The sequence below is a fragment of the Cryptomeria japonica genome, chromosome 3 (assembly GCF_030272615.1).
Source record: "Cryptomeria japonica chromosome 3, Sugi_1.0, whole genome shotgun sequence".
NCBI lineage: Eukaryota > Viridiplantae > Streptophyta > Pinopsida > Cupressales > Cupressaceae > Cryptomeria > Cryptomeria japonica.
The window spans coordinates 220148325-220171451 of record NC_081407.1 but is presented as its reverse complement, the minus strand read 5'-3'; positions in this window follow the sequence as shown (position 1 = coordinate 220171451).

The window sequence follows — 23127 nt, the reverse complement described above, 5'->3', positions numbered from 1 at the left end:
AGGGTTTTTCAGTTTTGGATTTTAGAGCTAACCTCTCTTGATCACACTAACGAAGTGGTGCAGCTGTTTGTAAAGGAGAAAAACATCTTGTCAAAGGCCCTTATTTCACAAAGTCTTTTGGGATCTCTAAAATTTACCTAACTTGTGTGCTTGCTGGAGGGGTATCATTTCAAAACTACTAACAAGTTTGGTGCAGGACCTTTGGCAAATATTTTGATTTTGAGATTGCTTGCTTTGTCTTCTTTAGTATAGCAAACACTTCAATTAGTGCTCTAAAATTAACAAGTGTATTTTATGTCTTGAGCAATAGGCTCTTTGTTTTTTGTCTTTTAGAGGGCATGCCTCCCGAGTATCCCATAAGGCCAAGTGAGAGGGAAAGAAACAAGTGGTAATGGGCTAAAGCCAAACTCTTCCAAGCCACTATAAATAAAAGTGTTTGTGATGAAAGTTGCAAGCAACGGGTGTTACATGCTGCTATAACGGTGTTATGACTCCCCATAAATCCTATAGAGCGCAACCTCTATAGGCTGGGAGACCTTCCATTTAACAGAGCGTAACACACTATTGATTATAGCCACCTGAACATATGCCCTTACTAGACACATTTTTTGTGTTAGAAGCCAAAAACCTTCTAGTTGTTGGTACAAGAGGTCGGACCTCTGATGTCGTCTCACACTCTTACAGTTCTTAGTAGAGATACAAAGTTTGCCATGGGGATTTTTCATGGGGACAAGTGCTTGGCCGCCCCAAAGAAGTGAGTGTCGTGGAGGGGAGCCAATGAGGTCAAGAATCTAAGTATCCGCTCTAAATAAGCGTAGTTGGGAAACCAAGTGAGATCCAACAACTATTGTCCTAGCCAGTCTTAGGATTTGTGCTTGTCTTCATTCATCAAAGAATCAATCAAACATTTCAATCGAACATTGTGTCTGTTGTATCGTCCAAGTGTATACAAAACAAACAAGGACATTTTAAAATCACACTTCAAATTGAAACACTTTATCATTTTTGGACAAAAACACCTTGACACATTGGGTCTTCATTGTTTTGTTGTGTTTCCTTGCCACTAAAAGTCAAAACATTGAGATTTAGTCACATTCAACAACTTCATAATTGGACAGAATTGCAAAACCTTTTCAGAACTGCGTCTATGTTAGGAAATTGTGTTTGTGCAAAGCAGAATCACGTCTAGGTATTAGAGAAGAATACTATCACATTTGAGAGACAACTGTAAACCACGTCTGTGTTAGTTTGAACCACGTCTGTGTCAGGAAATTGTGTTTGTGCAATAGAATTGCATCTCTGACTTTCAAGCTAAAATTGTCATTATCACTAGAAAACGCGTATGTGTTTACTATAACTGTGTCTGGGATCAGAAATCATGTCTAGGTTTTTTAAAACTGAGTCTGTGTTCACAACTGAGAAATTACATAAAATTATCAAGAACAAAAGGGACTTAAGTTTTCAGATTCAAAGAGCTTCTAAGGGTGCTTCCTATAGGGCTTCATTCTTCAGTCAACCTATCTTGGTGACACATAGTTAATCATTTTCCTTCACTTACATTTCCCTCATACATATTTTCCAAATTTGAGTCAAAAGGTTACTTTGCTTGTCCTCATCAAACTTTGCAAACATACTAAAACACAACACTGGGTGATTCTCGTATCAAGATCTATCATCTTAGGGTCTCATTTGGTCTTCTTGAGTCAAGGTCAACTTACCTCATCAAGAGATCTATCATCTCTTTGGAATCCACACCTTACTCTAAACACATACATTCTTTGGCATTACACTCTTGGACATTGCAAGTTTACCCTAGATTCATCTACACTTCATACACTGCTGGGTCTTCCATAGTCTTTGCATTTTCATACTACCTTTCATTTTGGTCAAGACTTTAGTCCATGGTTGAAACTCATTCACAAAGGTCTAGAAGGGAAGCTAAAGAAGATTTAAGGTCTTTAAGCATGAGTACTTATGAGTTTGATGGAGATGAATTTTACAATCCATTTGACAATCACAGTAATATAACAAACCATGAAAATGACAACAATGAGAACAACAATGGAAATGATAATGACAATGACAATGCATCTGTGGATTCTGTGGAAGTTGAGGAAACCATTATGGATCTCCATTTTAACAAATTGGTTCAAGAGATCATGAAAATGGATAGACAATACTTCTTTCAAGTCATGGCCCAAAGTGGAACAAGACTACCCTGTGATTTTGATATGTCACAAATTTTGGAGGATGATATGAATCAAACAAATTAAGTTAATTCAAGGCAAAGGAGACCCAATAATGGTGGTAATAAGAGAGAGTGTCTCGTGCTTGAGTCATGTTCATCCTTATTTTAAAAACCTGAAATTCCAAACACATACACTCATTCTCATGCAAGTTATGATAGAACCTCTCATGAACAACCCCGCAATCGTCCTTTCCCATGGAGAAGAATTACCACCACACATGCTCATGATGATACCCAAGATCATACCAATGCATACAATTACACTCAAGCGAATATTCAAAACCATGACACAAGGAAACCTCGTGTCAAATTTGGGGGAAATACTCAAGATCATTCTTATGACACCTCCCATATTCATGGTCATGACATGTTTCGACCTAGACCTACTGCTCCTCATTACAACACCATAGCAAGTGGTTCATATGCAAGATACAATTATGTACCTCCTCCATATGAACACATCTATGATCTATAACATTCATATATGAATTATATCCATCCTCCTCTTCTTGGTGGCTTAGGCATGGGACTAGCTCAAAGAGAAAAGACACCACAAAAGAATGACTTGCAAGAACAAATCAAGGATTTACAAAAGAAAATGGCAGACATGAATACACCAAAGCAGCAATACACAATGAAAGATATATGTCCCTATCCATTTTATAGAAGCATTCCAATGCCTCCATTCCCTCCATATTTTGTGACACCAATAAGTACAAAGGCAAATGGGATCCTAAGGCACACATAAGACAATTTTCAACAACTTACATTGAGGTAGCAAGAGAAGAAACATACTTGTTGAGATTGTTTCCACAAAGCTTAGATGAACAAGAAATGGAATGGTTCTCCGAACTTCCACCAGGAATTATGTTATGGGGTGATTTAGTAGAGGCTTTCATACAACACTTTTCATATAACATTGAAACAGATGTGTCAGTAGCTACCTTGTGCAATACTAAGCAGAAAAATGTGGAATATTTTGCTTCATTCTTACAACGATGGAGAGGTCTTGCTAGTTGATGCTCTTGTGATATCCCACAAAAACAAATGATAGAAATGTTCACTCAAAACGTCAACAAGGATATTGGATATGAGATAAGAAAATCTTGTTTGTCTACCTTCAAAGAGGTCATTAACAAAGGAATGGCAAAAGAAAAAGTCCTTATCGAACAAGGTGTCATTAAGATATTCAAAGAGAACAAAGATGAATCAAATGGAAAAGACAAACCCCACTTTTGGAACAAGAACAAGAACACAATGACTGATGGGGTAGTAGATGAAAATGTTGTGAAAGCTAAGATTACTTTCCCTAGTGCAAGTTCTTCTAATACGAATAATCAAGTGAACAATAAAAGGCAATCAAAATCTTGAAGGAAGTATACACCGTTGGGAGAACCAATTGAAACAACACTCAAGAAGTTAGTGGAAAACAAGCTCAGAATGCTACCAGATAATCCACCATATGAGCCCAAAGTAAAACCAAATTGGTGGAACGATGATGAATACTGTGAATATCACAAGTGTAAAGGGCATTTAACTAGCAATTGTCACAGATTGAAGAATATCATATGGGATCTCATTGACAGAGGCGACATACAAGTTGATGGTCACACCTCCAATGAAGAGCATGGGATGTTTAAGAAGACATTTTCTAAACATGACAAGGGAAAATCCAAAACTATAGACAATCAAGCTAATTATACCAAGACTCCCTATGATTATGATTATACAATTAATCACATTTCAATGGATAATCATATTTCTACCATCATCATAAAGGACAAAACTCCCGAAGGTTCCACCCAAAGGAGTAAAGTTGTTTTAAAAGGCATTGGATCATCTTCCCCATCCTCCAACAATGAAACCTCTGAATGTAATGTCACAACCCGTCGAGGTAAAGTCATCTTGCAAGGTGTTCCATCTAAGGCCACAACCTCATCATCTACCTAGAATGAGTATGACCTTGTAGATCAGTTAGGGAAGACACCTGCCTTCATTTCCATCCTTGATATTTTATGCATATCTCCTTCGCATAAGGCAATCCTTGATAAAATCTTGAGAGAGACCTTTGTACCCACTGATTTGAACATGGACCAGTGTCATGCCATGGTGGGATACTTTTCCGTTCTGCATAGTGTTACATTTACAAAAGTCAATGATGCATCTATAACCCAACCTCATAATGCACGTCTACATATTGAAGCCTTTCTCCATAAAAAACTGAATAAAACAAGTCTTGATAGATGGAGGAGAAGGTCTGAACATTTGCACATTGAATACCATTAAGCAATTGGGATATTCTAAAAAGTTTGTGAATTCTACACATGCAGTCATCATTAAGGCATATGATGACGAAGAACGCTCATCCAAGGTGATAGTTCTGATACTTAAAGATAAGTACATATGCCAAGCTAATAAGATGAGGGGGGCAGGGGGGGTGAATCATACAAACTTAATCTTCCATAAAAACATCAGATTCAACCTCGGTAACATATGCTTTAGTAATATAACCAAAACTGCTAAACATGCAAACTCAAAAGCATATAAACATCATAACACTCATAACACCAGATTTAACATGGAAACCCAAATAGGGAAAAACCACTGTGGGATTTCGGACGCACTAAGAAATATACTCTTCTAGAGTATGCTCGGTTAAAAGCAAATCCTGTTAAAGATTACAAACACATTGCTAGATGTGACTCGGTTAAGGGATTTCCCTTAGATCTGTTAGGATCTTCACCTTGTTAGAAGTGACCTTGTTAAAGGATTTCAAACACTCAACAGAATGTCACCTTGCTAGAGGGTTTTACAAATAAGACTGTTAAGTCCACTCGGTTAAGAGATTTTCTGTCACCTCACAAAATAACAGTAATAAAAATCTATCTGCAACTTCACATCTAAAATGCTAAAGCTAGTTCTTATTTGCTCAATACAATATAGACATAGAACTAATCTTGTCCATCTGCTGGGCTCTATACTCTGTTATTCAAAATAGATCTTCAAGCTTCTGTGCTCGGTAATCACTATGTAGCATCCCTGTGCATACACTTGCCCGCATCCATGGTTTATCAACAATTCCCTATTTATAAACAATTCGCCAACCGCTTAATCTCCTTGATCACATTTCCCATGATCAATCATGGCCATCAGATCTTCAAAATTTGACCAGGTTCAATGTATCCTTAGATCTGAAAATGTTTTACCCCGCCTCGGAACTTGCAAATATTTCTTGGAACTTGTACTAGGGTATTGTGGTTCAATCTGAGTTGTAGATCTTCCTGCTGATTATCCTTTGCCAAAGATTCTTTAACAAACTTCATTCACAACATACCAATCATTTAATCATATCCAGCTCATCAGCTTCCTTCATTAAATAATGCTTTTATTCATTTAATGCATTCTATTATTACTCAGTTGCAACTCGGTAAATAGTAAACTTCACTCGGTAGACATTCTGCCTTCATTAACCGATAGTGATAACCTTAGGGTTTACCGACTAGGTCCTTTGCTCGGTAACATAGTATAGTATTAACCTTTCAATCAATAACATATGTAGGATATCAAAACAATCTAATCATCATGATCTCATCATTGTCTAACTCCGTAATAGTTGCCCATTGAATAACTTATTTCTCCTCTTATCCATCATATTCTTTCTGTGTCTTTTACCCACATCTTTATACTCATCAAATCATACTTCTCAAGATATGGAAACATCATACTGAATTAGAAAATCAATTTCTTGACATCAATGACAAAATAATAATATTAAGACAGTAAACATCCTTAATCAGTTTTATCTATAATCATCAACAACCTTCTCAATATCCTTATTGAAATGCCAACAATCTCTCCTTGTCTGTTATAATGCCAAATGCCAACAATCTCCCCCTTTGGCATTGATGGCAAAACCAATTGATTTGACCTAATTGATTTGGATTGCTGTGAGATTTTGAAATGCTGAAATGCTCTCCCCCTGTCATCAGAATTCACCCCCATACATTAGTCTTCTTCTCTTCTCTCAGTCGTTCTTTTCTTCTTTTCTCCAGTTTTCTCTAGTCTTCTCCCCCTTTGATAACAAAGCCAAAAAGTAAAGAACTAAAACATAATTTCTTCCTGTATGAAGTGATTTCCTGCTATTATGTGTCAATTTAGTCTCGGTCAGAGCATTATGTCTTCAATTCCTGTTCCTTGTATTGTTTCCTGCACACCTTTAGAAAACATCCTAAAGTGTGTAAATCGGCATCAACTCCTAAAAGATATTCTGTAGAGTCATTGAATTGATGCTTTCACCGAACTCGGTCAGTGAGTAGAAGATAGGGGTAGGACCCCTAACTTACTTCTGAGATACTCAAAAGTGTCCCTTGGCAGTGGCTTGGTGAAGATATCTACTATTTGTTCCTTTGTGCTAACATACTCCAACACCACTTACTTCTCTTGAGCTTCTTCTCTAAGATAATGATATTTGATAGAGATGTGCTTTGTCTTAGAGTGCATAACAAGATTCTTTGAAATGTTAACGACACTGGTAATGTCACAGAATATAGTTACTGACTTGGTAACTTTCTCATTTATACCTTCCAACAGTTGTTTGATCCATGCTATGTTGGTACAATTCAATGCTGCAGCAACGTATTCAGCTTTTGCTGTTGACTGTGAGACACATCCTTGTTTCTTGCTAAGCCAACTCACTAGTCTTTCTCCTAAAATGAAAGCTCCTCCACTTGTGCTTTTTCTATCATCAATGTTGCCTGCCCAATCAGCATCAGTATAAATTTTTAAATCAAAATCATTTCTTTTCTGATATACTAAGCCATAATCCTCAGTGCCTTTTAAGTATCTGAAAATTCTCTTGATTGCTGTCATGTGTGTTCCTTAGGATCTGCAGAGAATCTTGCAACTATACCTATTGCATGTGCTATGTCTGGCCTGCTGTGAACAACATATTGCAACTTTCCAATCATGGATCGGTAAAGTGTCTCATCAATAGATGCAGATTCATCATTCTTTGATAGTTTACAGTTGGTAGTCATAGGAGTACTTACTGGTTTTGAATCCTCCATTCCAAATTTCTTCAAGATTTCCTTTATATACTTGGATTGAGTAATGAAAATCTCATCTTTCATTTGCAGTATCTGTAAACCTATAAAATACTTTATCTCACCGATTAATGACATCTCAAATTCTTTGCTCATTTCATTTCCAAAGTTCTTACATAGAGAGTTATTCCTACAAAATATAATATCATCAACAAATATTGTTGAGATCAGTATTCCATTTTCATCATTCTTCATGTAAATATTGTTGTTTTCACTTGTTCTTATAAAACCAATCTTGATTAAATAAGAGTGCAATCTTTCATACCATGCTCTAGGTGCTTGTTTCAGACCATATAAAGCTTTGTTCAATTTACATACCTGATCTTTATTATTGTCTTCAGCAAATCCTTCAGGTTGTTCAATAAAAACTTCTTCTTCTAATACTCCATTCAGAAATGCAGATTTGACATCCATTTGATATACCTTGAAATTCTTGTAAGCAGCATATGCCAACAATGTTCTTACTCCTTCAAGTCTTGCTACAGGTGCAAAAGTCTCACCATAATCAATTCCTTCTTGTTGGGCATAACCTTTGCAAACTAGTCTTGCTTTATTTCGAATGACCTCTCCTTTTTCATTCAGCTTGATTCTGAAAATCCATTTTGTAGTAATTACATTTTTGTCCTTCGGTCTTGGGACCCATGTCCATGTGTCATTCTTCTTGATTTGATCAATCTCTTCTGTCATAGCATTTATCCAATCTTCACTGTTAAATGCCTCTTTCACTATTCTCGGTTCAAATTCAAATATCAGACATGTGTTCTATCTCAGTTTGTTCCTTGTCATTACTGGATCATCCTTATCTCCTATAATCTGACTTGGTGCATGATGTCTTCTGACATATTTGGCTAATACAGGCTCAGTAGGCTCTATATGATCTTCTTCATCACTCAGTAACTGGATATTCTCTTCATTTCCTTTTGAATTTTTCTCGGTAGGACTTGTCGGTTGAACATAGACAAATTCATCATAATCTTCTGGTTCCTTGGAATTTCCTTCATCATTTCTTTCTGCAAATTCATCAATTTTCACATTTGCACTTGTAGCGTCCTAAAATTGTGACACTTGCAATTTCGACTGCATTTGGGTCCTCACGATGGCGACGCAACACTGAACCTGAATGGAGACCCCGAAACTTGTTCATGACATCAAAAACTGCATTTTTCAGCACCCTGGCCTGATCCTCCTTGCACCCTGCTGTCCCTGGAGGTGGGACCATGGCGCCCAGTGCCCTGGTCCCCCAGGACCATGGCGCCCAGCGCCCTAGTCCCTGGCCCTATTTTGGGCCCGGTCTCTTTTGGGGCTTCGGGTCTTTAAGTTTGTAAATTGGAAAATATTGTTTCCTGGTCGGCCCAAGGTCGAAAAAATCAGTCTATCAGCCCTAATTGACACGTATATAAACTACATTTCCTCTCCCATTTTAGGGAGGAAGGACATATGTGTACAAGAGGCGGAAGCGATATTCAAACATTCAAGCATTCCTTCAAGCAATTGATCATTCTAAGTCTCCATTCAAGGCTAAGTGTTGCATTCAAGACAAGGATTCAACCATTGAAGAGGAGATCACATACAACATACAACAACATTACACCTTCGCATGTAAGAATACAAGCATTCTTACAACAAGGTATCAGTACTTGTTTACATTACAAACATTTACATTTACAACATTCTCATTTCTTGGTTAATTCCAAAACCGGGGTTTGACCTAAAGGCAAACCCCTAATCCCTAACCCCCCAATCATCCTCTCTTTTCTGTGTGTAGGTTGCAGGTACGCGGCTGTAATTGAAGATCTGGAATCCTTGTGCAGAGACGAACAGATCTCCCTTCGTTTCGCGGATTTTTCGGAGGACCGTGTGCACGCCGGGCGCCATCGTCCCGTCAACTTTCGCCCGAATTTGCAGAACAGCATCATCTCGACATTTTACTGCTAATTCCAGGTCCGTAGCTTCATCCCGTATTCCTATCTCTGTTTATAAGCGAATCTTTCTTATTTTACATGCATTCCTAGTTCAATCTTTCTATCTACATTCTTTAGAAAAGAGGGTATCCTTGATGTCTTAACCCTTGAAACTCATTTAGAATCCAATCTTGCATTGTGTGGGATTGGATCTTGTGGGTTTCAACCCCTCTTTTGAATGTAAAGTCCCTCCTAAGTGAAAACCGTCAATCCTAGTGACCCCCTTTCTCCTTGGAGTGGGGGAGAACACCTAGGGTTTGATTTTCCACTTTACATTTTGGTGAACCCGATGTGAACATCCTAATTCTGATTATTCATGGTTAGATCTGAAAAATTTGCTTCCTTAATTACATTTCCATATTTGATCTTTGGCAAATTTTAGAGGTTAATTGCATAAAAACCCTAAAATTTTCTTTTTAATAATTGAGCTTGCGAAATGTTTAATTGTTAATGCTTGTTTCAGATCTACCCTTCTATTGCAAATTGTCAAATCATATCTGTGCTTTAATTTTGAAAATTAAGTGGTTAAGTGTCAAAACCCTAATTTTTAAAATCCTCTTGATTCAGCCTTTGACTGATGATTTCACTGATTAAAACATCTCCAAATCAGCTGTAACTTTGGATTCCGCAACAAAATCATAATATCTCTCATCCCTGAAAATTTGGAAAAAAGTTGTGAGGACCATGTGCACCCCGGGTGCCATCGTCACCGACATTTTTTTCGAAATTTCGGGAGCTAGATCTTACTGTATTTTTCTGCTAAAATCCAGAATTTTGGCTGATTTCATCAATTCTAACACTTTTAAAATTACAATCAAAGTTGGTCTAGGGATTGCTTGGATTAAGGCTTCTAATCATTCAAAAATTGTTGAAATTGAAATTCATGTCAAAATTGTGTTTCTTACTATCCTAAATCTGAAAAGTGTGTTGGCGTTGATTCGAAATTTCAGTGCTTTATTCAAATTTTTGCAATTTGTGACTTTTGAAATTAGATGTTTAATTACAACAACCTTGATTTCCACTTTCAAAATTGAATCTTGTGTGAAATTGAGTCAATTTTTGAATTTCAAAACTTGCATTGCTTTTAGTATTCCCTCTAAAATCATAAAATTCAAAATTTCAGTTTCCCTCTCTTTTTCAAAATTTAAATTTTGCATTTTTCAACAATCTTGGTAGGGTTCAATTTTGAGATTGCAACTTTAATTTGGCCTATCTACAGATCGTAAAATCACTCAATTTTTTCAGGTTAGCTTTAAAATCATCATAACTTTCATCCCTGAAAATTTCGAAAAAAGTTGCGAGGACCGTGTGCACTCCGTTCGCCACGGTCCCGGACATTTTTTCCGAAATTTCGGGAGATTGTCCTGATTGTATTTAACAGCTTAAATCTAGGAGATTGGCTGACTTTATTGAAATTTGCTACCTTTAAGATTCAAAATCTTCTCTCTCTCCCTAGTGCATGAGTTTTACAACAATAAGCCCTACTTACACTATTCCCGTTAGACGAAGCCTTAGAATTAAGTCTTTCCAAGGTTTAATTACCGAGGAGATGGAACCTAATTTGAATGGCCTTTTTAACGAGGACATGGGTAATTCCTCTAATCCTCTTAACGATGAAGAAGCTCTCCATGAGGTTTTTGAAGAACAACTTTCGAAATTGGATAACCAATTTGACGATTTTTGACAATGGATGTCTCAAGAATACCTTGATAGTCAAGCTCTTCCTTTAATTGAGGGTCTAAAACGTATGCTTCAAAGTGATAAGAATGGAATTGATATTTTGTGTGGTATTGCACACATTGTGGATTCAAATGTGATGCCTATGAAGAGTTGTGCTGAAACTTTGGGTTATACACAACCTCCTACTCAAGACAATCATTCTATCCCTTTGACAACTTCTATTGCTAGTATACCTACTTTCACATCAAACATAATGGCTACTTCAATACAAGACATTCCACCTATAATCACTAGTCATGGGGGCAATCCTTCTTCTTCAATTAACCCTCTTCCTTCATTCAATCCTTCTTCTTCATTCATTCCTTCAATAAGTGTCCCTATTACATCTCTACAAATGAACCTGGCGCAAGGGGGCAATTCATTTAACCATTCCATTCCTCCTTGTAGTGTTCCTCCTTTCCAATCATCTCCTATGACTAACTATCATAGTGTCCCGCCTCCTTACTCTCAATCAATACCTTCTTTCAATAACATAATACCTCCATCTCAATCTAACATGTCTAATATGAACTCTTCGACTGAAGCGACCATTAACAATCTTGCACAAACTGTCTCTTCTTTACAGCAACAAATTGCCTCTATGAATCAATCTAAGTTTAGTGTGCCCACATTTGATGTTGCGAGCCCACTTTCTCTTGACATTGTTCGAGCTATCCCCCCTAAACATGTTGAAATTCCGCATTTGGAGCTTTACAATGGTAAAGGTGATCCTCTAACACATGTTAAGACCTTTCAAACAATATGTACTGATTTTGCTTATGACCAAAGGTTTCTTGCAAAACTATTTACTAGAACATTAAGAGACAAGGCCCTACAATGGTATTGATCGTTGCCTTCTTATTCTATTACTTCTTTTGAACAACTGGCAAATGCTTTCATTCAACAATTTCAAAACAATATAAGTCCTAAAGTTACTTTGATTGATTTAATGCATTGTAAACAAGGTGTTAAAGAAAAAGTGACTGATTTCATTGGTAGATATAAGCATTTGTATGCTCAAATTTCTTTTCCAGTGCCTGACAATGATATTCAAAGAATCTTTATTTCTAATTTACAAAAAGATATTAGAGAAAAACTTCTGTTTTCTGAGTTTACTTCTTTGCAACAGTTGTGTGCAACTCTTCACAATTATCAACTGACTGTGAGTCAAATGGAACAAGCAAATCCTATGGCTCCGAGTGATAAGGGTGATAGTAGTCAACAACCATTTGGGAAGTTTAAACTGAATAGAGAGTCCATTAAATTCAATGAAAACATCATCAACAACAATGTGAATGCAGCATCAGGTGTGCCTCCTATTTCTAAGTTTTTCAAGAAAGAAAGAAAGTTTACTCCTTTGAATGAATCATTGCATAGTATTATGAATAAGTTATTGGAACAACATGTGCTTACTCTTCCTCCTATAAGGCAAATAGATCCTGCAAAGATTAATTCACCCTATTTTGATAACAAATCTTTTTGTCAATTTCATCATCAACCTGGGCATGATACTGAAAAATGTTTTGCTTTAAAGGGTAAAATTCAAGATTTGATTGATAATAATACTATCTCTGTTTCTGGTGTGAATGATAAAGGCAATACATCTGTAGCTCCTCCTAATCAAAATCGTCAGATTTTTACTGATCCGTTACCTTCTCATACCTCTAATGTGATCGATACCAATGATTCCTCTGTCTCACCTGATGATCTTGTGTCTATGACTCCGAATGTGATTAACTTTGTGGAGCAGCAGAAAATCCCTAAAGAACCTTCCATCACCTTTGATTCCAGTGAAACTATCAGGGCACCTGATGGTCCTTTATATATAGTTACAAAAGTCAAGAATACACCTTGTCGTGGAGTGCTTATTGATCCTTCCTCTATGGTTAATGTCATTACTGAAGAATTTCTTTTTACTTTGCAATTGAATCAAGTGATCTATGACGAAACAAATGTGGTTGTGAAATTATTTGATGCATTTTCTTCTCCTGCAATTGGTTCTATTACATTACCTATTGAGGTCCATAACAAATCCCTTGATGTGAGCTTTTCTATTATTCCATCGTCTGAACAATTTCGTGTGAAGCTAGGCTATCCTTGGCTATCTTCCATGAAAGCTATTGCTTCTCCTATTCACAAGTGTTTGAAATTTCCCCATAATGGTGAAGTTGTTACTGTCAATCATAGTCTCTTTAAACCAGCTGAAAGAAATTCTAGTGTTCCTATTGATTACTTTTGGCCTAAACAATTCCAATCTCTTCTACCGCGAAGTGATCATCTTTTCAAATCTTATCAAAAGTGGAAAAAATATATGATCTTATCTCTAAGTGAACCTAGAACACCCAAACTTGATATTCCTATCATTCTTGAGAAGGAAGTTCTTCCTTTGAAAGATAAAACTAATGTCTTTCCTCAAGAAGATTCCCAACCCATCCCCATGGATGTGACTATGTCTATGTCTAATAAACTTCCTAAAAGTAGACCTATACCTCCTCGTCATGATGGACTTGGTCTCCTTCCTAAACCAAATATTCTTCCTTTATATGGAGCAATTCCTCCTCCTTCTTTTTATAGAGAGAAGAGACCTTCTTCTTCTCCTATTATCCAACCTAAGAGACCACAACCTAAACACCCAAGTGATAAGGATGAGAATATTCCTCCTCCTCAATCTTCTCAACTTCCTACTAAGACTAGACGAAATCGTTCTGCATGTGAACGCCGACGAAAGCGTCGTCTTAGAGCTCAGGCAGCTGCTTCTCAAACTTTGCAATCCCCAAAAACACCTTCAGCTAGCATTATTCCATTTTCTCCTCAGCCGGAAATTGAGCCAAAATCTCCTAAACATAAGATGCATGATGGTCTTGATCCTGTGCGAGTTAAAGATCCTATTTTTATAAATCTTGATGATGATATAGATGAAAATGTTATTCATGATGAAAATGTTACTTCTTTTCATTCTGATAGTGAATATGAATATGCTGATGTTGATAACCATTTATCTAACGAATTTTCTAAAGAACTTATCCTGGCTCCTAGACAAGAACAACGTGGCTTGGAACATGAACATAGCCCTTGTTTGGACCTTGTGATAGCTCCATCTGCTGTGTTGGATGTTCCTCCTCTAGCGTGTTCCCTACCTTCCCGAAACATCGATCAGCAAGATCGGGGGGTAGATGACGTGCTAGACTAGTTCATTAGCATAGCAGGCTCTTTCCTCCTCTCTTTTGTTTCTTCTTCTATGTGTTATTCTCATTCTTCTATTTGTTGTCCTTAGTGTTGTCTACTTGAGGACGATGCAAAGCATTGAGATCTCTTTTGGTCTCTCTCATGTTGACTCAAAAGACACGTGTTCCCTTCTTCTAGGTGACCTTCCTTGATTGGGGAATGAAGAACAATTATGCATACATACATATGATATACATGAATTATCATATAGCATACTGACCCCAAGGAAAGCGAAGTCACCTTGTGCTTTGTGTTTTGTATCTATTATCCTTGGGCTTATCTCACACTTGGGGGCTAAATCCTTGTGATAACGTGCTCCTTTTCCTTCTCATTTCCTATATGTATCACTACCTTAAAGCAATCACCCCCGATGAGGCGTGTGCGATCGCTTTAATGTAGGGGGGCATACACCCTGTTCATATCTCTTCAAGATACTTGAAAATTTCTTGACAAATTTAGCTTTGCCTTGAAAATTTTTGATATCTTTCTTGCATGACTCATAGTAAGGGAACCTTACTACTGACAGTCATGGTTCTCCATCATGATCTTCCCTTTTACTTTGTCAATCGAAGTCACAAGATCCTTAGTCCACTGGGGGCTTGGTATATCTTGCCTTCTTGATGTGGTGAAATTTTTTCAATGTTGTTTCCTTGTACTTTACCGGAAGTATGGGCGTACGCTTATACTCTCGCTAAAGTGGGGGCTAAATGTAGCGTCCTAAAATTGTGACACTTGCAATTTCGACTGCATTTGGGTCCTCACGATGGTGACGCAACACTGAACCTGAATGGAGACCCCGAAACTTGTTCATGACATCAAAAACTGCATTTTTCAGCACCCTGGCCTGATCCTCCTTGCACCCTGCTGTCCCTGGAGGTGGGACCATGGTGCCCAGTGTCCTGGTCCTTCAGGACTAGGGCGCCCAGTGCCCTGGTCCCCCAGGACCATGGCGCCTAGCGCCCTGGTCCCTGACCCTATTTTGGGCCCGGTCTCTTTTGGGGCTTCGGGTCTTTAAGTTTGCAAATTGGAAAATATTGTTTCCTGGTTGGCCCAAGGTCGGAAAAATCAGTCTATCAGCCCTAATTGACAAGTATATAAACTACATTTCCTCTCCCATTTTAGGGAGGAAGGACATATGTGTACAAGAGGCGGAAGCGATATTCAAACATTCAAGCATTCAAGCATTCCTTCAAGCAATTGATCATTCTAAGTCTCCATTCAAGGCTAAGTGTTGCATTCAAGACAAGGATTCAACCATTGAAGAGGAGATCACATACAACATACAACAACATTACACCTTCGCATGTAAGAATACAAACATTCTTACAACAAGGTATCAGTACTTGTTTACATTACAAACATTTACATTTACAACATTCTCATTTCTTGGTTAATTCCAAAACCGAGGTTTGACCTAAAGGCAAACCCCTAATCCCTAACTCCCCAATCATCCTCTCTTTTCTGTGTGTAGGTTGCAGGTACGCGGCTGTAATTGAAGATCTGGAATCCTTGTGCAGAGATGAACAGATCCCCCTTCGTTTCGCGGATTTTTCGGAGGACCGTGTGCATGCCGGGCGCCATCGTCCCGTCAACTTTCACCCGAATTTGCAGAACAACATCATCTCGACATTTTACTGCTAATTCCAGGTCTGCAGCTTCATCCCGTATCCCTATCTCTATTTATAAGCGAATCTTTCTTATTTTACATGCATTCCTAGTTCAATCTTTCTATCTACATTCTTTACAAAAGAGGGTATCCTTGATGTCTTAACCCTTGAAACTCATTTAGAATCCAATCTTGCATTGTGTGGGATTGGATCTTGTGGGTTTCAACCCCTCTTTTGAATGTAAAGTCCCTCCTAAGTGAAAACCGTCAATCCTAGTGACCCCCTTTCTCCTTGGAGTGGGGGAGAACACCTAGGGTTCGATTTTCCGCTTTACAACACTTTCTACTATTTTGTTAGATGATTTGATCAGACATTTAAATGCTTTACTTCTAGAAGAATAACCAAGAAATGTTCCTTCTTCACTTTTCTAATCAAACTTGTCATTTCTATCATCCTTGTGTACATAGCACCTACTTCCAAAGATTTTAAAATAACTTACATTAGGTTTATTGTCATACCAGATTTCATATGGTGTCTTCAAAGTACCTTTCTTCAGTTGTACTCGGTTCAGGGTGTAAACTGTTGTGCTTATTGCTTCTCTCCAAAATGTTTGTGGCACTTTCTTTTCAATCATCAGGGTTCTGGCACAATCCACAATAGATCTGTTTCTTCTCTCAGAAATTCCATTTTGTTGTGGAGTTCTCGGCGCAGAGACTTGTCTTTTTATACCATGATCATTGCAGAATAAGTTGAATTCATCAGATGTGAACTCTCCTCCTCTTTTGATCTAAGACATTTCAGTTGTCTTCCTGTTTCATTTTCAACTCTTGCCTTGTACCATTTAAACATTTGAAAAGCTTCTGATTTTTCTTTTAAAAACATTACTAACATTATCCTTGAGTAATGATCCACAAATAATGTGAAATATTTATCACCATAATAACTTTGAACTTTCATAGGACCACAAAGATCAATGTGCACAAGATCTAAAATTCCCTTGGAGGTGTAGGACTTACTTGTAAAGCTTGATGTTGACATTTTACCCATCTGGCATCCTCGACACATAGCATTCTCAGGTTTTTCAAGACTCGGTAGACCTCTTACTCGGTGCTTCTTGCTTATTTTGATCAGATTATCAAAATTTACATGACAAAACCTTTTATGCCATAACCAGGTATCATCTATCTTTGCATACAGAAATTTATTCCGAGTTGAGTCAAGGTGAAATGTGTTACCTTTTGTTTGTGTCCCGGTAGCAGCTAACTTTCCATGCTTGTCATGAACTTTGACAATTCCTTTCTAAAATTCTATTTGGTAACCTGTATTGTTTAGCTGTGCTACACTCAACAAATTGTATTTCAAACCTTCAACCCAATAAACATCATTGCATCTTGCATTGTCAAGAAGTGTTATAGATCCTTTACCTCTTACCAGACATGGTGCATCATTACCAAATCTTACATAGCCTTCATCATAGTCTTCTAACATAACAAACTTGTGTTTATCACCTGTCATGTGATGTGAGCATCCACTATCTATGATCCAAAAATCATTAGTATTTATGTGAGATATTAGGGCTTTTTCTTCATACCTTTCTTCATCTGATCCATCTTTGATAACCACATAAAATACTTCCTCTGTATCAGTTTCATCTGATTTATCATCATTGGATTCCTCATCGGCTATTAAGCATGACTTTCTATCTCTTCTTCTGAAGTCTCGATGTCCTCTGTAATGATTATCTTTCTGTCTATCATCTCGGTAATCTCTCTTTTCAGTAGAATCTTTGTCATGACAGTTAGAAGCCATATGTCCTATCTTATCACAATTGAAACATTTCAAAGGTAGTTTTCCTTTATACTTACCTTTGCCTCTCAGTAACCTTCTGGCTAATAGTGCTTCAAACTCTTCTTGTTTTCTGATTTCCTCATTAAGTTTGTGTACTTCCTCCATGTTCTTGCGAAATCTTTCACTTGCTCCACTGTGATCCCCTTTAGTGTACTTACTCACTCTATCATTGTAATCATTAGATTCACCAATATGAAAAGAACTAAATGCATATTCAACTTTATTTACCGATGACCCACTATTATCAAAGTTACTTAACTCAAATGCATGTAGGTTACCAATAGTAGCATCTAAAGAAACTGGCATATTAGGTACAGACCTCAATTCATTGATTGCAGAGACTCGAATTGCATAAGCTAGTAGAAGGGTTCTTAACAACTTACTTGTTATATCCTTTTCTTCAATAGTTCCACCTACTCCTTTGATTTGATTGACAATCTCCTTTAGTCTTGTACTATACTGGGTTATGTTCTCACCTTCATTCATCCTCATAGATTCAAGTTGTCCTCTTAGACTATCCACTTTTGCTCTTTGAACATGTTCATCTCCACCATACACAAATATGAGCTTGACCCACATTGCAGCCTTCTAGATCATTAAACTCCGAATCGGTCAATGTAGATGTTATTTCAATCATTGCTTGGATATGTTCTTGCTTTGCCTTTATCTCTTCCATTGTCAATGGATAGGTGCTCGGTGTGATGAAATCATTCTCCAGATAATATACAACATATTCTCCAACTCCTGATAGGTGCAGCTTCATCCTTTTCTGCCATGTAGAGAAACTTGACTTGTTCAACTTCAGTGCATCCCTCTTATACATCTTTGGATCTATTCCTCAAGTACCTTTAAACTTTTCCTTTCGGAGTCCAAAGCTCTGATACCAATTGATAGTTCTGATACTTAAAGATAAGTACAGATGCCAAGCTAATAAGATGAGATTGGGGGGGGGGGGGGTGAATCATACAAACTTAATCTTCCCATAAAAACATCAGATTCAACCTTGGTAACATATACTTTAGTAATATAACCAAAACTACTAAACATGCAAACTCAAAAGCATATAAACATCATAACACCAGATTTAACGTGGAAACCCAAATAGGGAAAAACCATTGTGGGATTTCGGACCCATTAAGAAATATACTCTTCTAGAGTATGCTCGGTTAAAAGCAAATCTTGTTAAAGATTACAAACACATTGCTAGATGTGACTCGGTTAAGGGATTTCCCTCAGATCTGTTAGGATCTTCACCTTGTTAGAAGTGACCTTGTTAAAGGATTTCAAACACTCAATCAGAATGTCACCTTGCTAGAGGGTTTTACAAATAAGACTGTTAAGTCCACTCGGTTAAGAGATTTTCTGTCACCTCACAAAATAACAGTAATAAAAATCTATCTGCAACTTCACATCTAAAATGCTAAAGCTAGTTCTTATTTGCTCAATACAATATAGACATAGAACTAATCTTGTCCATCTATTGGGCTCTATACTCTATTATTCAAAACAGATCTTCAAGCTTCTGTGCTTGGTAATCACTATGTAGCATCCTTGTGCATACACTTTTCCGCATCCATTGTTTATCAACAATTCCCTATTTATAAACAATTCGCCAACCGCTTAATCTCCTTGATCACATTTCCCATGATCAATCATGGCCATCAGATCTTCAAACTTTGACTAGTTTCAATGTATCCTTAGATCTGAAAATGTTTTACCCCGCCTTGGAACTTGCATATATTTCTTGGAACTTGTGCTAGGGTATTGCGGTTCATTCTGAGCTGTAGATCTTCCTGCTGATTATCCTTTGCCAGAGATTCTTTAACAAACTTCATTCACAGCATACCAATCATTTAATCATAGCCAGCTCATCAACTTCCTTCATTAAATAATGCTTTTATTCATTCAATGCATTCTATTATTACTCGGTTGCAACTCGGTAAATGCTAAACTTCACTCGGTAGACATTCTGCCTTCATTAACTGATAGCGATAACCTTAGGGTTTACCGACTAGGTTCTTTGGTCGGTAACATAGTATAGTATTAACCTTTCAATCAATAACATATGTAGGATATCAAAACAATCTAATCATCATGATCTCATCATTGTCTAACTCTGTAATAGTTGCCCATTGAATAACATATTTCTCCGCTTATCCATCATATTCTTTCTATGTCTTTTACCGACATCTTTATAATCATCAAATCATACTAAATTAGAAAATCGATTTCTTGACATCAATGACAAAATAATAATATTAAGACAGTAAACATCCTTAATCAGTTTTATCCATAATCATTAACAACCTTCTCAATATCCTTATTGAAATGCCAACAATCTCTCCTTGTCTGTTATAATGCCAAATTCCAACACAAGGGCACAGTCACCTTACCTCTTAGAGTTGGGCTAGTGGCAAAGGATGTGGTTTGTCAAGTCCTTGATTTAGAGTTCACATACAATATACTCTTGGGACACCCATGGATCTATGAAATAAGAGTTGTTCCTTCTACATATCATCAATGTATCAAGTTCCCACACAATGGAGTTGAAGTGACCGTCAATGGTGATCCAAATCCATTCATATATTACAATAACCTACAACCAAAATTGGAAACAATAATACCAATCAATAGAGAAGCAACTCCATCATCCGCATATGTTGATCCTGAATCATTAAAACCTTCAACATGAAAACAAGGTGAGCTTAATGGGAAATATCAGGACAAAGGCGTGGGTGAGTACACTCTAAATCAAACTATGTACCTAAGACAAGTAATGGATTCTCCAAAAGAGTATGGATGACCACATCCTTCTAAAAAGGTATCTATCACTACACTAAAATGGGATCCTACTGTATTCCAAAAGTGGGGTGAGATGGAAGAAGGAGACTTATATAAAATGCTTTATAAAGAACCTGAAGTGGATACACAAGATCACATCAAGATACCATGTGAAAAGTATGGTAAAGGATTCAAGTTCTTGCAAAAATTTGGATATGATGGCAAGAACCCTCTTGGCTTAAGAAAAGAAGGTATCACTCAACCTTTGCAACTAGAATTGGCATTCAAAAATCAACGTTCCAAAGGACTTGGTTTCATACCTTTCAGATTAGGTACTCACAAATCTAAAGAAGCATTGCAAATCATAGAATCTAATGATCAACAAAAGAAACACTATTCCACTGATTTCAATGAATGGGAATGGGGCTCAAATAAATCATCTAGTGATTATGAGCTCACCAAAACATTCAGAGAACCAAGTGAACCCATAGAGGAAGAAAAGTTCAATAGAAAATTCAAGGTTGATCAAACTACTTCAGATTCTACATCACAAGAAGAAAATGATAATGAAAAAACTTCTGAGGATCTCAAACAGTCTTTGTCTCTAGGTTCTAGGTCGAAATCACGTAGAGTGAGGACTCCCATTGCTGAATGCGCTTCTAGTTATGTCAATTTGGATTCATTTCCGATTGAGATGGATGAGGAGAGTGCTAATGATGACCTTGACAATTACCTTGACATACCTGAAGACAATTGTGTCTTTACCCTTACTCCCGCTAACTTTGAAAACATCGATGGTCTTCCCCTTGTTCACCCCCAGATCATTGATTGGGACAAAAAAGGATATTTACAACTAGACACATTTGTAAACGATGATGCTTTCATAGACTACTTGGTCATACGAGATGATCTTCCGCTTGTGGACCATAAGGTGAGGTACAATATATAGCTCAATAGCGTGGCATACTTTGATGAGAGTGTTGGGCCTTCTAGTTGTAAAAATATAAAAATAATAAAAAATCATGGGTCTTATGGTGAAAACCACACTGTGGCGCTATCTGAATCTAAAAAGGTAAAAACAAAGGATTTATCTGAGGGTGAATACCTCTCTGAGGCGCTCGAAGATGGAAGGCTTGACATTCTCCCGATGACATCATATGAAGAGAAATCATCCATGTTGGTGGAGGAAACTATCAAGACAAAAATTGGCACAAAAGAGATTCCACACAACATATTCTTAGCACAATCCCTGACAAAAAAATTAAGATCAACATTCATAAGTTTCTTGATAGAACGAACAATCAATTTTGCATGGTCATATGCAGATATGCCTAGACTAGATCTTGATCTAGTTATGCACCATTTGCCAATTACACCAGGAACAAAGCCAGTGAAACAAAAATTGAGGAAAATGCATCCGCAAGTGGCATTATTAGTAAAGGTAGAACTTGAGAAATTGTTGGACGTTGGATTCATAAGACCGGTTAATTACCCCGAGTGGATCTCCAACTTAGTACTTGTTAGCAAGCCAGATCACAACATTAGATATGTACAAATTTCAAAGACATCAACAAAGCTTGTCCTAAAGATGACTTTTTGGTGCCAAATATTGACTTGATAGTGGATCTTATAGCTGGTCATGCAGTGTTATCTTTGATGGATGGATTCTCCGGCTACAACCAAATAAAAATCACACCTGAAGATCAACACAAAACAACATTTACTTGTCCTTGGGGAACTTTCTGTTGGAATGTCATGTCCTTCGAACTAAAGAACGTAGGTGCCACATACCAAAGATCTATGACTATCATCTTCCATGATCTTATGCGTGTTACCGTGGAAGATTATGTTGACGACCTCCTAGGTAAATCATTAGAAAGAGAAACACATTTGGACATCCTTTCAGTGATCTTTGATCGGTTAGAAAAAAACAAAGTTAGATTAAAACCTAAGAAGTGTGTCTTTGGAGTAACCTCCTGGAAGCTCCTTGGATACATTGTCTCAAAGAGAGGGATTGAAGCCAATCCAGCAAAATTCAGAGCTATATTAGAAATGCCACCACCAAAGAATATCAGTCAACTTTGGTCTTTACAAGGAAGACTCCAGTCTATACAAATATTCATTGCTCAACTTGCAGATAAATGTCATCCTTTTCAACATATACTCCACAAAAACATCAAATTCAAGTGGGATGATAAATGTCAACATGATTTTCAGATACTCAAAGATTGTCTCCTAAATTTACCAGTTTTGATGCCACCAATTCCAAGAAAACCCATGTTACTCTACATATCCGCTACACAAACAACACTGGGGGCACTCTTGGCACAATAGGACAATGAAGGCAAAGAAAGAGCAATATATTACATCATTTGTACTTTGGTTGGCTATGAGGTTAACTACACACCGATTGAGCGTGCATGTCTTGCTGTGGTTTTTGCCTCACATAAATTATGACATTACATGCTAACTCATAAAACTAAGCTCGTTGCAAGGATAGATCCACTAAAATATCTTCTCAATAAGGCAACACTCACTATAAAATTAGCTAAATGGGTTATGATTCTGAGTGAATTTGACATCGAATATGTAGATAGAAAAGCAATCAAAGGACAAGCTATTGCAGATCAGTTGGC